Source organism: Cricetulus griseus, chromosome 3 (genome assembly GCF_003668045.3).
Source record: "Cricetulus griseus strain 17A/GY chromosome 3, alternate assembly CriGri-PICRH-1.0, whole genome shotgun sequence".
NCBI lineage: Eukaryota > Metazoa > Chordata > Mammalia > Rodentia > Cricetidae > Cricetulus > Cricetulus griseus.
In genome coordinates this window covers 135,267,758-135,285,081 of record NC_048596.1, presented here as the reverse complement: position 1 = coordinate 135,285,081, position 17,324 = coordinate 135,267,758, and the positions used below count along the sequence as shown (strand labels likewise).

Sequence of the window (17,324 nt, the reverse complement as noted above, 5' to 3'; positions counted from 1 at the left end):
TATATATATATATATATATATATATCACAACTCTTAACTCTTATGTTAAAAGAGAAATATCTTGATGAAATAAATGTTTAAATAGATATTTCTCCAGAGTAGTTAATAGGAATATCCTATTAGCATATTAAAACTTGTGAATACTTTCCATTCTTAGAAAATTGCATATCAAAATACCCATGGAATGCACTTTACAATACAAGAAACATACTATTAATAAAAAGATATCAAAATACTGTATAAACTAATTTATGTGACACTGTCAAAAGAGTGAGTTGAGGAGGAAATAATAAAATTATTAATAACTACAACGTGCTTTGGTAATGGGACGTTTGAATATGTGAGACTCACATAATTTTTATATTGCAATGAAAATTATTGGGGGGCATAAAAGGGTGTATTTGGTTTACACTTTCTTTTTTCCCAAGAGATTACTTTGGATTAGTTCAGATTAGAAACAAGCTTGCTTCACATGTCAATCTCTTCTCCCTCTCCTTCCCCTCCTGCCAATCCCCCACCAGCTCCCCACCTTATCCCCCCTCTGTCCCCAGGTTGGGCCCTCCATGCAGGTTCCCGAAAGTCTGTCACATCATCCTGTGCAGGACCTAGGCCCTCCCCCATGTGTCCAGGCTGAGAGAATATGTTCCATGTGGGATGGGCTCCCAAAGTCCCTTCCTACATACACAAGGGGTAAATACTGATCCTCTACCAGGGACCCAATAGAGTGCCAAGACCTCTTCATTGACATCCACATTCAGGGTTCTGGATCAGTTCCGTGCTGGCCTTCCAGACATCAGACTTGGGTCCATGTGCTCTCCCTTTTTCGGTCATCTGTTTCTGTGGGTTTCACCAGCTGGGTCCTCACCTCTTTGCTCTTCACTCCTCCTCTCTGCAACGGATTCCAGGAGTTCAGTCCAGTGTTTAGCTGTCGGTGTCTGCCTCTGCTTCCATCAGCCACTGGATGAGGGCTCTAGGATGTCATATAAAGCAGTCATCAGTCTCATTACAGGGGAAGGGCATTTAGGGTAGCCTCTCCACCACTGCCTAGATTGTCAGTTGGTGTCATCCTTGTAGATCTCTGGAAATCTCTCTGGTGCCAGATCTCTCCTTGAACCTATAAAGGCCCCCCTCTGTTATTGGAACTCTCATCCTGCTCTCTCTCCTCTATTCTTCCCCTGACTCAAACTTCCAGCTCCGCCATTTCCTCCTGTTACCCAGGCACAAAAAGACAAACATGGTATGTACTCACTCATGTATGAATTTTGGACATGGAGCAAAGGATTACCAGCCTACAATCCTCATCACCAAAGGAACTAGGAAAGAAGAAAGACTCTAAGAGAAGAAGGCATGGACCCCGGAGAAGGGGCAGGATGTCCTCAGCAATGAAAATAATTTGTATAATATTATATTGGACATTTACACAATTTTATAACATAAATAATAAGCCCAAAATCTCTAGAAACAGCAATGTGGATTTTCCTACAAAGTAATATTGGTAAAACAGTTTAACTCTCTTATGAATATATGAAAGCTCCCTGATTTCTGAAAGCAGTGGAGAAAGGGGATCTGACCCAATTACCTTGGAAAATGACTGGAGATTCCATCCCGAAATTGAAAAGTGAAGAGACAAGAAGGCAGAAAATAAGATAAAAGAAAAAATAAATTATTTTAGGCTGTGTATACTTAAATCTGATTACATTTTGCAGAAAAATTAAAATAGGAATATACAAACTTTAAATTTCCGCAATTTCATTGATTATAAGGCTAAATATTGTTATGATGACATCAAATTCCTGGGGAGCTAGAGATTAAGTGAAGGTCCAGTTTACATCCCAGATATTTACTGTTTTGTTGCAATAAACAACCCAGGGCTGAAATTTCTATGCAAGTGCAAAGAGGGGTCTGTATATTCAAAACACTCCTGAAATTCCAAAAGATATGGAATCCTTGGCACATACTCCTTCATTTCAAAACATATGACAAGTTAATAGTGGATAGAACACTTTGATATTGTTTATAGGTAGACTTACAGATCAGTGAAATTAAATTTAGCATTCAAAATTAATCCTTATATTTCGAATCCGTTGATGTGATGTTGGAGGACACCGAGCAGATAGATGAACTCATCCTGCCCTGCATACCTTCTGCAGACATACCTGTGGGATGGCACATACTTGCTAGTTGTGCCTCTTCACATCCTCCCCTGTATTACTTCACTTCTCCCATATTCATCCTGTGATAGAATATAAATTGAAGTATTAACACCTAAAATATCAGCAACATAACAAACAAAAATGATAACACAAATATAAAATGAAAAAGGACATTAAAGCTCAACCAACAGAGCAAAGAATGATCTTTCAATAGCTGATATGAATGTATTTTCTAAAACATATATTTATATGCATATATATATATATACATATATATATCTCAACTTATAACTCTTAAGTTAAAAGAGAAATATCTTGATGAAATAAATGTTTAAATAGATATTTCTCCAGAGTAGTTAATAGGAATATCCTATTAGCATATTAAAATTTGTTAATACTTTCCATTCTTAGACATTTGCATATCAAAATACGCATGGAATGCACTTTACAATGCAAGAAACATACTATTAATAAAAAGATATCAAAATACTGTATAAACTAATTTATGTGACACTGTCAAAAGAGTGAGTTGAGGAGGAAATAATAAAATTATTAATAACTACAACGTGCTTTGGTAATGGGACGTTTGAATATGTGAGACTCACATAATTTTTATATTGCAATGAAAATTATTGGGTGGCATTAAAGGGTGTATTTGGTTTACACTTTCTTTTTTCCCAAGAGATTACTTTGGATTAGTTCAGATTAGAAACAAGCTTGCTTCACATGTCAATCCCTTCTCCCTCTCCTTCCTTTCCTGCCAATCCCCCACCAGCTCCCCACCTTATCCCCCCTCTGTCCGCAGGTTCGGCCCTCCATGCAGGACTGTCACATCATCCTGTGCAGGACCTAGGCACTCCCCCATGTGTCCAGGCTGAGAGAATATGTTCCATGTGGGATGGGCTCCCAAAGTCCCTTCCTACATACACAAGGGGTAAATACTGATCCTCTACCAGGGACCCAATAGAGTGCCAAGACCTCTTCATTGACATCCACATTCAGGGTTCTGGATCAGTTCCATGCTGGCCTTCCAGACATCAGACTGGGGTCCATGTGCTCTCCCTTGTTCAGGTCATCTGTTTCTGTGGGTTTCACCAGCTGGGTCCTCACCTCTTTGCTCTTCACTCCTCCTCTCTGCAACGGATTCCAGGAGTTCAGTCCAGTGTTTAGCTGTGGGTGTCTGCCTCTGCTTCCATCAGCCACTGGATGAGGGCTCTAGGATGTCATATAAGTCATCAGTCTCATTATAGGGGAAGGGCATTTAGGGTAGCCTCTCCACCATTGCCTAGATTGTCAGTTGGTGTCATCCTTGTAGATCTCTGGAAATCTCCCTAGTGCCAGATCTCTCCTCAAACCTATAATGGCTCCCTCTGTTATTTGGAACTCTCATCCTGCTCTCTCTCCTCTATTCTTCCCCTGACTCAAACTTCCAGCTCCGCCTTTTCCTCCTGTTACCCAGGCACAAAAAGACAAACATGGTATGTACTAACTCATATATGAATTTTGGACATGGAGCAAAGGATTACCAGCCTACAATCCTCATCACCAAAGGAACTAGGAAAGAAGAAAGACTCTAAGAGAAGAAGGCATGGACCCCGGAGAAGGGGCAGGATGTCCTGAGCAATGAAAATAATTTGTATAATATTATTTTGGACATTTACACAATTTTATAACATAAATAATAAGCCCAAAATCTCTAGAAACAGCAATGTGGATTTTCCTACAAAGTAATATTGGAAAACAGTTTAACTCTTTTATGAATATATGAAAGCTCCCTGATTTCTGAAAGCAGTGGAGAAAGGGGATCTGACCCAGTTACCTTGGAAAATGACTGGAGATTCCACCTCGAAATTGAAAAGTGAAGAGACAAGAAGGCAGAAAATAAGATAAAAGAAAAAATAAATTATTTTAGGCTATGTATACTTAAATCTGTTTACATTTTGCAGGAAAAAATTAAAATAGGGGTATACAAACTTTAAATTTCCCCAATTTCATTGATTATAAGGCTAAATATTGTTATGATGACATCAAATTCCTGGGGAGCTAGAGATTAAGTGAAGGTCCAGTTTACATCCCAGATATTTACTGTTTTTGTTACAATAAACAACCCAGGGCTGAAATTTCTATGCAAGTGCAAAGAGGTGTCTGTATATTCAAAACACTCCTGAAATTCCGAGAGATATGGAATCCTTGGCACATACTCCTTCATTTCAAAACATATGACAAATTTATAGTGGATAGAACACTTTGATATTGTTTATAGGTAGACTTACAGATCAGTGAAATTAAATTTAGCATTCAAAATTAATCCTTATATTTCGAATCAGCTGATGTGTTTTTGGAGGACACCGAGCAGATAGATGAACTCATCCTGCCCTGCATAGCTTCTGCAGACATACCTGTGGGATGGCACATACTTGCTAGCTGTGCCTCTTCACATCCTCCCGTGTATTACTTCACTTCTCCCATATTCATCCTGTGATAGAATATAAATTGAAGTATTAACACCTAAAATATCAGCAACATAACAAACAAAAATGATAACACAAATATAAAATGAAAAAGGACATTAAAGCTCAACCAACAGGACAAAGAATGATCTTTCAATAGCTGATATGAATGTATTTTCTAAAACATATATTTATATGCATATATATATATATATGTATATATCACAACTCTTAACTCTTAAGTTAAAAGAGAAATATCTTGATGAAATAAATGTTTAAATAGATATTTCTCCAGAGTAGTTAATAGGAATATCCTATTAGCATATTAAAACTTATTAATACTTTCCATTCTTAGACAATTGCATATCAAAATACGCATGGAATGCACTTTACAATACAAGAAACATACTATTAATAAAAAGATATCAAAATACTGTATAAACTAATTTATGTGCCATTGTCAAAAGAGTGAGTTGAGGAGGAAATAATAAAATTATTAATAACTACAACGTGCTTTGGTAATGGGACGTTTGAATATGTGAGACTCACATAATTTTTATATTGCAATGAAAATTATTGGGGGGCATAAAAGGGTGTATTTGGTTTACACTTTCTTTTTTCCCAAGAGATTACTTTGGATTAGTTCAGATTAGAAACAAGCTTGCTTCACATGTCAATCCCTTCTCCCTCTCCTTCCCCTCCTGCCAATCCCCCACCAGCTCCCCACCTTATCCCCCCTCTGTCCCAAGGTTGGGCCCTCCAAGCAGGTTCCCGAAAGTCTGTCACATCATCCTGTGCAGGACCTAGGCACTCCCCCATGTGTCCAGGCTGAGAGAATATGTTCCATGTGGGATGGCCTCCCAAAGTCCCTTCCTACATACACAAGGGGTAAATACTGATCCTCTACCAGGGACCCAATAGAGTGCCAAGACCTCTTCATTGACATCCACATTCAGGGTTCTGGATCAGTTCCATGCTGGCCTTCCAGACATCAGACTGGGGTCCATGTGCTCTCCCTTGTTCAGGTCATCTGTTTCTGTGGGTTTCACCAGCTGGGTCCTCACCTCTTTGCTCTTCACTCCTTCTCTCTGCAACGGATTCCAGGAGTTCAGTCCAGTGTTTAGCTGTGGGTGTCTGCCTCTGCTTCCATCAGCCACTGGATGAGGGCTCTAGGATGTCATATAAAGCAGTCATCAGTCTCATTACAGGGGAAGGGCATTTAGGGTAGCCTCTCCACCACTGCCTAGATTGTCAGTTGGTGTCATCCTTGTAGATCTCTGGAAATCTCTCTAGTGCCAGATCTCTCCTTGAACCTATAAAGGCCCCCCTCTGTTATTGGAACTCTCATCCTGTTCTCTCTCCTCTATTCTTCCCCTGACTCAAACTTCCAGCTCCGCCATTTCCTCCTGTTACCCAGGCACAAAAAGACAAACATGGTATGTACTCACTCATATATGAATTTTGGACATGGAGCAAAGTATTACCAGCCTACAATCCTCATCACCAAAGGAACTAGGAAAGAAGAAAGACTCTAAGAGAAGATGGCATGGACCCCGGAGAAGGGGCAGGATGTCCTGAGCAATGAAAATAATTTGTATAATATTATTTTGGACATTTACACAATTTTATAACATAAATAATAAGCCCAAAATCTCTAGAAACAGCAATGTGGATTTTCCTACAAAGTAATATTGGAAAACAGTTTAACTCTTTTATGAATATATGAAAGCTCCCTGATTTCTGAAAGCAGTGGAGAAAGGGGATCTGACCCAGTTACCTTGGAAAATGACTGGAGATTCCACCCCGAAATTGAAAAGTGAAGAGACAAGAAGGCAGAAAATAAGATAAAAGAAAAAATAAATTATTTTAGGCTATGTATACTTAAATCTGTTTACATTTTGCAGGAAAAAATTAAAATAGGGGTATACAAACTTTAAATTTCCCCAATTTCATTGATTATAAGGCTAAATATTGTTATGATGACATCAAATTCCTGGGGAGCTAGAGATTAAGTGAAGGTCCAGTTTACATCCCAGATATTTACTGTTTTTGTTACAATAAACAACCCAGGGCTGAAATTTCTATGCAAGTGCAAAGAGGTGTCTGTATATTCAAAACACTCCTGAAATTCCGAGAGATATGGAATCCTTGGCACATACTCCTTCATTTCAAAACATATGACAAATTTATAGTGGATAGAACACTTTGATATTGTTTATAGGTAGACTTACAGATCAGTGAAATTAAATTTAGCATTCAAAATTAATCCGTATATTTCGAATCAGCTGATGTGTTGTTGGAGGACACCGAGCAGATAGATGAACTCATCCTGCCCTGCATACCTTCTGCAGACATACCTGTGGGATGGCACATACTTGCTAGCTGTGCCTCTTCACATCCTCCCCTGTATTACTTCACTTCTCCCATATTCATCCTGTGATAGAATATAAATTGAAGTATTAACACCTAAAATATCAGCAACATAACAAACAAAAAGGATAACACAAATATAAAATGAAAAAGGACATTAAAGCTCAACCAACACGACAAAGAATGATCTTTCAATAGCTGATATGAATGTATTTTCTAAAACATATATTTATATGCATATATATATATATATATATATATATCACAACTCTTAACTCTTAAGTTAAAAGAGAAATATCTTGATGAAATAAATGTTTAAATAGATATTTCTCCAGAGTAGTTAATAGGAATATCCTATTAGCATATTAAAACTTGTGAATACTTTCCATTCTTAGACAATTGCATATCAAAATACCCATGGAATGCACTTTACAATACAAGAAACATACTATTAATAAAAAGATATCAAAATACTGTATAAACTAATTTATGTGCCATTGTCAAAAGAGTGAGTTGAGGAGGAAATAATAAAATTATTAATAACTACAACGTGCTTTGGTAATGGGACGTTTGAATATGTGAGACTCACATAATTCTTATATTGCAATGAAAATTATTGGGGGGCATAAAAGGGTGTATTTGGTTTACACTTTCTTTTTTCCCAAGAGATTACTTTGGATTAGTTCAGATTAGAAACAAGCTTGCTTCACATGTCAATCCCTTCTCCCTCTCCTTCCCCTCCTGCCAATCCCCCACCAGCTCCCCACCTTATCCCCCCTCTGTCCCCAGGTTGGGCCCTCCAAGCAGGTTCCCGAAAGTCTGTCACATCATCCTGTGCAGGACCTAGGCCCTCCCCCATGTGTCCAGGCTGAGAGAATATGTTCCATGTGGGATGGGCTCCCAAAGTCCCTTCCTACATACACAAGGGGTAAATACTGATCCTCTACCAGGGACCCAATAGAGTGCCAAGACCTCTTCATTGACATCCACATTCAGGGTTCTGTATCAGTTCCGTGCTGGCCTTCCAGACATCAGACTGGGGTCCATGTGCTCTCCCTTGTTCAGGTCATCTGTTTCTGTGGGTTTCACCAGCTGGGTCCTCACCTCTTTGCTCTTCACTCCTCCTCTCTGCAACGGATTCCAGGAGTTCAGTCCAGTGTTTAGCTGTGGGTGTCTGCCTCTGCTTCCATCAGCCACTGGATGAGGGCTCTAGGATGTCATATAAAGCAGTCATCAGTCTCATTACAGGGGAAGGGCATTTAGGGTAGCCTCTCCACCACTGCCTAGATTGTCAGTTGGTGTCATCCTTGTAGATCTCTGGAAATCTCTCTAGTGCCAGATCTCTCCTTGAACCTATAAAGGCCCCCCTCTGTTATTGGAACTCTCATCCTGCTCTCTCTCCTCTATTCTTCCCCTGACTCAAACTTCCAGCTCCGCCTTTTCCTCCTGTTACCCAGGCACAAAAAGACAAACATGGTATGTACTAACTCATATATGAATTTTGGACATGGAGCAAAGGATTACCAGCCTACAATCCTCATCACCAAAGGAACTAGGAAAGAAGAAAGACTCTAAGAGAAGAAGGCATGGACCCCGGAGAAGGGGCAGGATGTCCTCAGCAATGAAAATAATTTGTATAATATTATTTTGGACATTTACACAATTTTATAACATAAATAATAAGCCCAAAATCTCTAGAAACAGCAATGTGGATTTTCCTACAAAGTAATATTGGAAAACAGTTTAACTCTTTTATGAATATATGAAAGCTCCCTGATTTCTGAAAGCAGTGGAGAAAGGGGATCTGACCCAGTTACCTTGGAAAATGACTGGAGATTCCACCCCGAAATTGAAAAGTGAAGAGACAAGAAGGCAGAAAATAAGATAAAAGAAAAAATAAATTATTTTAGGCTATGTATACTTAAATCTGTTTACATTTTGCAGGAAAAAATTAAAATAGGGGTATACAAACTTTAAATTTCCCCAATTTCATTGATTATAAGGCTAAATATTGTTATGATGACATCAAATTCCTGGGGAGCTAGAGATTAAGTGAAGGTCCAGTTTACATCCCAGATATTTACTGTTTTTGTTACAATAAACAACCCAGGGCTGAAATTTCTATGCAAGTGCAAAGAGGTGTCTGTATATTCAAAACACTCCTGAAATTCCGAGAGATTTGGAATCCTTGGCACATACTCCTTCATTTCAAAACATATGACAAATTTATAGTGGATAGAACACTTTGATATTGTTTATAGGTAGACTTACAGATCAGTGAAATTAAATTTAGCATTCAAAATTAATCCTTATATTTCGAATCAGCTGATGTGTTGTTGGAGGACACCGAGCAGATAGATGAACTCATCCTGCCCTGCATACCTTCTGCAGACATACCTGTGGGATGGCACATACTTGCTAGCTGTGCCTCTTCACATCCTCCCCTGTATTACTTCACTTCTCCCATATTCATCCTGTGATAGAATATAAATTGAAGTATTAACACCTAAAATATCAGCAACATAACAAACAAAAAGGATAACACAAATATAAAATGAAAAAGGACATTAAAGCTCAACCAACAGAGCAAAGAATGATCTTTCAATAGCTGATATGAATGTATTTTCTAAAACATATATTTATATGCATATATATATATATATATATATATATATATATATATCACAACTCTTAACTCTTAAGTTAAAAGAGAAATATCTTGATGAAATAAATGTTTAAATAGATATTTCTCCAGAGTAGTTAATAGGAATATCCTATTAGCATATTAAAACTTGTGAATACTTTCCATTCTTAGAAAATTGCATATCAAAATACCCATGGAATGCACTTTACAATACAAGAAACATACTATTAATAAAAAGATATCAAAATACTGTATAAACTAATTTATGTGACACTGTCAAAAGAGTGAGTTGAGGAGGAAATAATAAAATTATTAATAACTACAACGTGCTTTGGTAATGGGACGTTTGAATATGTGAGACTCACATAATTTTTATATTGCAATGAAAATTATTGGGGGGCATAAAAGGGTGTATTTGGTTTACACTTTCTTTTTTCCCAAGAGATTACTTTGGATTAGTTCAGATTAGAAACAAGCTTGCTTCACATGTCAATCTCTTCTCCCTCTCCTTCCCCTCCTGCCAATCCCCCACCAGCTCCCCACCTTATCCCCCCTCTGTCCCCAGGTTGGGCCCTCCATGCAGGTTCCCGAAAGTCTGTCACATCATCCTGTGCAGGACCTAGGCCCTCCCCCATGTGTCCAGGCTGAGAGAATATGTTCCATGTGGGATGGGCTCCCAAAGTCCCTTCCTACATACACAAGGGGTAAATACTGATCCTCTACCAGGGACCCAATAGAGTGCCAAGACCTCTTCATTGACATCCACATTCAGGGTTCTGGATCAGTTCCATGCTGGCCTTCCAGACATCAGACTTGGGTCCATGTGCTCTCCCTTGTTCAGGTCATCTGTTTCTGTGGGTTTCACCAGCTGGGTCCTCACCTCTTTGCTCTTCACTCCTCCTCTCTGCAACGGATTCCAGGAGTTCAGTCCAGTGTTTAGCTGTGGGTGTCTGCCTCTGCTTCCATCAGCCACTGGATGAGGGCTCTAGGATGTCATATAAAGCAGTCATCAGTCTCATTACAGGGGAAGGGCATTTAGGGTAGCCTCTCCACCACTGCCTAGATTGTCAGTTGGTGTCATCCTTGTAGATCTCTGGAAATCTCTCTAGTGCCAGATCTCTCCTTGAACCTATAAAGGCCCCCCTCTGTTATTGGAACTCTCATCCTGCTCTCTCTCCTCTATTCTTCCCCTGACTCAAACTTCCAGCTCCGCCATTTCCTCCTGTTACCCAGGCACAAAAAGACAAACATGGTATGTACTCACTCATGTATGAATTTTGGACATGGAGCAAAGGATTACCAGCCTACAATCCTCATCACCAAAGGAACTAGGAAAGAAGAAAGACTCTAAGAGAAGAAGGCATGGACCCCGGAGAAGGGGCAGGATGTCCTCAGCAATGAAAATAATTTGTATAATATTATATTGGACATTTACACAATTTTATAACATAAATAATAAGCCCAAAATCTCTAGAAACAGCAATGTGGATTTTCCTACAAAGTAATATTGGTAAAACAGTTTAACTCTCTTATGAATATATGAAAGCTCCCTGATTTCTGAAAGCAGTGGAGAAAGGGGATCTGACCCAATTACCTTGGAAAATGACTGGAGATTCCATCCCGAAATTGAAAAGTGAAGAGACAAGAAGGCAGAAAATAAGATAAAAGAAAAAATAAATTATTTTAGGCTGTGTATACTTAAATCTGATTACATTTTGCAGAAAAATTAAAATAGGAATATACAAACTTTAAATTTCCGCAATTTCATTGATTATAAGGCTAAATATTGTTATGATGACATCAAATTCCTGGGGAGCTAGAGATTAAGTGAAGGTCCAGTTTACATCCCAGATATTTACTGTTTTGTTGCAATAAACAACCCAGGGCTGAAATTTCTATGCAAGTGCAAAGAGGGGTCTGTATATTCAAAACACTCCTGAAATTCCAAAAGATATGGAATCCTTGGCACATACTCCTTCATTTCAAAACATATGACAAGTTAATAGTGGATAGAACACTTTGATATTGTTTATAGGTAGACTTACAGATCAGTGAAATTAAATTTAGCATTCAAAATTAATCCTTATATTTCGAATCCGTTGATGTGATGTTGGAGGACACCGAGCAGATAGATGAACTCATCCTGCCCTGCATACCTTCTGCAGACATACCTGTGGGATGGCACATACTTGCTAGTTGTGCCTCTTCACATCCTCCCCTGTATTACTTCACTTCTCCCATATTCATCCTGTGATAGAATATAAATTGAAGTATTAACACCTAAAATATCAGCAACATAACAAACAAAAATGATAACACAAATATAAAATGAAAAAGGACATTAAAGCTCAACCAACAGAGCAAAGAATGATCTTTCAATAGCTGATATGAATGTATTTTCTAAAACATATATTTATATGCATATATATATATATACATATATATATCTCAACTTATAACTCTTAAGTTAAAAGAGAAATATCTTGATGAAATAAATGTTTAAATAGATATTTCTCCAGAGTAGTTAATAAGAATATCCTATTAGCATATTAAAATTTGTTAATACTTTCCATTCTTAGACATTTGCATATCAAAATACGCATGGAATGCACTTTACAATGCAAGAAACATACTATTAATAAAAAGATATCAAAATACTGTATAAACTAATTTATGTGACACTGTCAAAAGAGTGAGTTGAGGAGGAAATAATAAAATTATTAATAACTACAACGTGCTTTGGTAATGGGACGTTTGAATATGTGAGACTCACATAATTTTTATATTGCAATGAAAATTATTGGGTGGCATTAAAGGGTGTATTTGGTTTACACTTTCTTTTTTCCCAAGAGATTACTTTGGATTAGTTCAGATTAGAAACAAGCTTGCTTCACATGTCAATCCCTTCTCCCTCTCCTTCCTTTCCTGCCAATCCCCCACCAGCTCCCCACCTTATCCCCCCTCTGTCCGCAGGTTCGGCCCTCCATGCAGGACTGTCACATCATCCTGTGCAGGACCTAGGCACTCCCCCATGTGTCCAGGCTGAGAGAATATGTTCCATATGGGATGGGCTCCCAAAGTCCCTTCCTACATACACAAGGGGTAAATACTGATCCTCTACCAGGGACCCAATAGAGTGCCAAGACCTCTTCATTGACATCCACATTCAGGGTTCTGGATCAGTTCCATGCTGGCCTTCCAGACATCAGACTTGGGTCCATGTGCTCTCCCTTGTTCAGGTCATCTGTTTCTGTGGGTTTCACCAGCTGGGTCCTCACCTCTTTGCTCTTCACTCCTCCTCTCTGCAACGGATTCCAGGAGTTCAGTCCAGTGTTTAGCTGTGGGTGTCTGCCTCTGCTTCCATCAGCCACTGGATGAGGGCTCTAGGATGTCATATAAAGCAGTCATCAGTCTCATTACAGGGGAAGGGCATTTAGGGTAGCCTCTCCACCACTGCCTAGATTGTCAGTTGGTGTCATCCTTGTAAATCTCTGGAAATCTCTCTAGTGCCAGATCTCTCCTTGAACCTATAAAGGCCCCCCTCTGTTATTGGAACTCTCATCCTGCTCTCTCTCCTCTATTCTTCCCCTGACTCAAACTTCCAGCTCCGCCTTTTCCTCCTGTTACCCAGGCACAAAAAGACAAACATGGTATGTACTAACTCATATATGAATTTTGGACATGGAGCAAAGGATTACCAGCCTACAATCCTCATCACCAAAGGAACTAGGAAAGAAGAAAGACTCTAAGAGAAGAAGGCATGGACCCCGGAGAAGGGGCAGGATGTCCTGAGCAATGAAAATAATTTGTATAATATTATTTTGGACATTTACACAATTTTATAACATAAATAATAAGCCCAAAATCTCTAGAAACAGCAATGTGGATTTTCCTACAAAGTAATATTGGAAAACAGTTTAACTCTTTTATGAATATATGAAAGCTCCCTGATTTCTGAAAGCAGTGGAGAAAGGGGATCTGACCCAGTTACCTTGGAAAATGACTGGAGATTCCACCTCGAAATTGAAAAGTGAAGAGACAAGAAGGCAGAAAATAAGATAAAAGAAAAAATAAATTATTTTAGGCTATGTATACTTAAATCTGTTTACATTTTGCAGGAAAAAATTAAAATAGGGGTATACAAACTTTAAATTTCCCCAATTTCATTGATTATAAGGCTAAATATTGTTATGATGACATCAAATTCCTGGGGAGCTAGAGATTAAGTGAAGGTCCAGTTTACATCCCAGATATTTACTGTTTTTGTTACAATAAACAACCCAGGGCTGAAATTTCTATGCAAGTGCAAAGAGGTGTCTGTATATTCAAAACACTCCTGAAATTCCGAGAGATATGGAATCCTTGGCACATACTCCTTCATTTCAAAACATATGACAAATTTATAGTGGATAGAACACTTTGATATTGTTTATAGGTAGACTTACAGATCAGTGAAATTAAATTTAGCATTCAAAATTAATCCTTATATTTCGAATCAGCTGATGTGTTTTTGGAGGACACCGAGCAGATAGATGAACTCATCCTGCCCTGCATACCTTCTGCAGACATACCTGGGGGATGGCACATACTTGCTAGCTGTGCCTCTTCACATCCTCCCCTGTATTACTTCACTTCTCCCATATTCATCCTGTGATAGAATATAAATTGAAGTATTAACACCTAAAATATCAGCAACATAACAAACAAAAATGATAACACAAATATAAAATGAAAAATGACATTAAAGCTCAACCAACAGGACAAAGAATGATCTTTCAATAGCTGATATGAATGTATTTTCTAAAACATATATTTATATGCATATATATATATATGTATATATCACAACTCTTAACTCTTAAGTTAAAAGAGAAATATCTTGATGAAATAAATGTTTAAATAGATATTTCTCCAGAGTAGTTAATAGGAATATCCTATTAGCATATTAAAACTTATTAATACTTTCCATTCTTAGACAATTGCATATCAAAATACGCATGGAATGCACTTTACAATACAAGAAACATACTATTAATAAAAAGATATCAAAATACTGTATAAACTAATTTATGTGCCATTGTCAAAAGAGTGAGTTGAGGAGGAAATAATAAAATTATTAATAACTACAACGTGCTTTGGTAATGGGACGTTTGAATATGTGAGACTCACATAATTCTTATATTGCAATGAAAATTATTGGGGGGCATAAAAGGGTGTATTTAGTTTACATTTTCTTTTTTCCCAAGAGATTACTTTGGATTAGTTCAGATTAGAAACAAGCTTGCTTCACATGTCAATCCCTTCTCCCTCTCCTTCCCCTCCTGCCAATCCCCCACCAGCTCCCCACCTTATCCCCCCTCTGTCCCAAGGTTGGGCCCTCCAAGCAGGTTCCCGAAAGTCTGTCACATCATCCTGTGCAGGACCTAGGCCCTCCCCCATGTGTCCAGGCTGAGAGAATATGTTCCATGTGGGATGGCCTCCCAAAGTCCCTTCCTACATACACAAGGGGTAAATACTGATCCTCTACCAGGGACCCAATAGAGTGCCAAGACCTCTTCATTGACATCCACATTCAGGGTTCTGGATCAGTTCCATGCTGGCCTTCCAGACATCAGACTGGGGTCCATGTGCTCTCCCTTGTTCAGGTCATCTGTTTCTGTGGGTTTCACCAGCTGGGTCCTCACCTCTTTGCTCTTCACTCCTCCTCTCTGCAACGGATTCCAGGAGTTCAGTCCAGTGTTTAGCTGTGGGTGTCTGCCTCTGCTTCCATCAGCCACTGGATGAGGGCTCTAGGATGTCATATAAAGCAGTCATCAGTCTCATTACAGGGGAAGGGCATTTAGGGTAGCCTCTCCACCACTGCCTAGATTGTCAGTTGGTGTCATCCTTGTAGATCTCTGGAAATCTCTCTAGTGCCAGATCTCTCCTTGAACCTATAAAGGCCCCCCTCTGTTATTGGAACTCTCATCCTGTTCTCTCTCCTCTATTCTTCCCCTGACTCAAACTTCCAGCTCCGCCATTTCCTCCTGTTACCCAGGCACAAAAAGACAAACATGGTATGTACTCACTCATATATGAATTTTGGACATGGAGCAAAGTATTACCAGCCTACAATCCTCATCACCAAAGGAACTAGGAAAGAAGAAAGACTCTAAGAGAAGAAGGCATGGACCCCGGAGAAGGGGCAGGATGTCCTCAGCAATGAAAATAATTTGTATAATATTATTTTGGACATTTACACAATTTTATAACATAAATAATAAGCCCAAAATCTCTAGAAACAGCAATGTGGATTTTCCTACAAAGTAATATTGGAAAACAGTTTAACTCTTTTATGAATATATGAAAGCTCCCTGATTTCTGAAAGCAGTGGAGAAAGGGGATCTGACCCAGTTACCTTGGAAAATGACTGGAGATTCCACCCCGAAATTGAAAAGTGAAGAGACAAGAAGGCAGAAAATAAGATAAAAGAAAAAATAAATTATTTTAGGCTATGTATACTTAAATCTGTTTACATTTTGCAGGAAAAAATTAAAATAGGGGTATACAAACTTTAAATTTCCCCAATTTCATTGATTATAAGGCTAAATATTGTTATGATGACATCAAATTCCTGGGGAGCTAGAGATTAAGTGAAGGTCCAGTTTACATCCCAGATATTTACTGTTTTTGTTACAATAAACAACCCAGGGCTGAAATTTCTATGCAAGTGCAAAGAGGTGTCTGTATATTCAAAACACTCCTGAAATTCCGAGAGATATGGAATCCTTGGCACATACTCCTTCATTTCAAAACATATGACAAATTTATAGTGGATAGAACACTTTGATATTGTTTATAGGTAGACTTACAGATCAGTGAAATTAAATTTAGCATTCAAAATTAATCCTTATATTTCGAATCAGCTGATGTGTTGTTGGAGGACACCGAGCAGATAGATGAACTCATCCTGCCCTGCATACCTTCTGCAGACATACCTGTGGGATGGCACATACTTGCTAGCTGTGCCTCTTCACATCCTCCCCTGTATTACTTCACTTCTCCCATATTCATCCTGTGATAGAATATAAATTGAAGTATTAACACCTAAAATATCAGCAACATAACAAACAAAAAGGATAACACAAATATAAAATGAAAAAGGACATTAAAGCTCAACCAACACGACAAAGAATGATCTTTCAATAGCTGATATGAATGTATTTTCTAAAACATATATTTATATGCATATATATATATATATATATATATCACAACTCTTAACTCTTAAGTTAAAAGAGAAATATCTTGATGAAATAAATGTTTAAATAGATATTTCTCCAGAGTAGTTAATAGGAATATCCTATTAGCATATTAAAACTTGTGAATACTTTCCATTCTTAGACAATTGCATATCAAAATACCCATGGAATGCACTTTACAATACAAGAAACATACTATTAATAAAAAGATATCAAAATACTGTATAAACTAATTTATGTGCCATTGTCAAAAGAGTGAGTTGAGGAGGAAATAATAAAATTATTAATAACTACAACGTGCTTTGGTAATGGGACGTTTGAATATGTGAGACTCACATAATTCTTATATTGCAATGAAAATTATTGGGGGGCATAAAAGGGTGTATTTGGTTTACACTTTCTTTTTTCCCAAGAGATTACTTTGGATTAGTTCAGATTAGAAACAAGCTTGCTTCACATGTCAATC

At 38.1% G+C, this 17,324-nt stretch overlaps 4 long non-coding RNA genes across 4 annotated transcripts in view; all 4 read right to left on the bottom strand.

The window, feature by feature from the left end:
• The window catches only part of LOC113834854, a 4,431-nt gene extending 3,518 nt beyond the window's left edge, over nt 1-913 (bottom strand). Inside the window, exon 1 of the long non-coding RNA XR_004768878.1 lies at nt 866-913. This is a non-coding gene — a long non-coding RNA (uncharacterized LOC113834854). The remainder of the gene's footprint in view (nt 1-865) is intronic.
• A 108-nt stretch (nt 914-1,021) lies between these two features.
• Nucleotides 1,022-3,312, bottom strand: LOC113834904. Its single transcript, XR_003483888.2, has 4 exons — nt 3,264-3,312; nt 2,157-2,233; nt 1,580-1,591; nt 1,022-1,313 (listed from the first exon to the last, which is right to left on the bottom strand). It is a non-coding gene; the product is annotated as an uncharacterized LOC113834904 (long non-coding RNA).
• A 7,318-nt stretch (nt 3,313-10,630) lies between these two features.
• On the bottom strand, nt 10,631-12,944 carry LOC113834906. Its single transcript, XR_003483891.2, has 4 exons — nt 12,896-12,944; nt 11,789-11,865; nt 11,212-11,223; nt 10,631-10,945 (listed from the first exon to the last, which is right to left on the bottom strand). It is a non-coding gene; the product is annotated as an uncharacterized LOC113834906 (long non-coding RNA).
• LOC113834905 lies at nt 12,942-15,352 on the bottom strand. Its single transcript, XR_003483889.2, has 4 exons — nt 15,302-15,352; nt 14,189-14,265; nt 13,609-13,633; nt 12,942-13,000 (listed from the first exon to the last, which is right to left on the bottom strand). It is a non-coding gene; the product is annotated as an uncharacterized LOC113834905 (long non-coding RNA).
• Between the last annotated feature and the right edge of the window lie 1,972 nt (nt 15,353-17,324).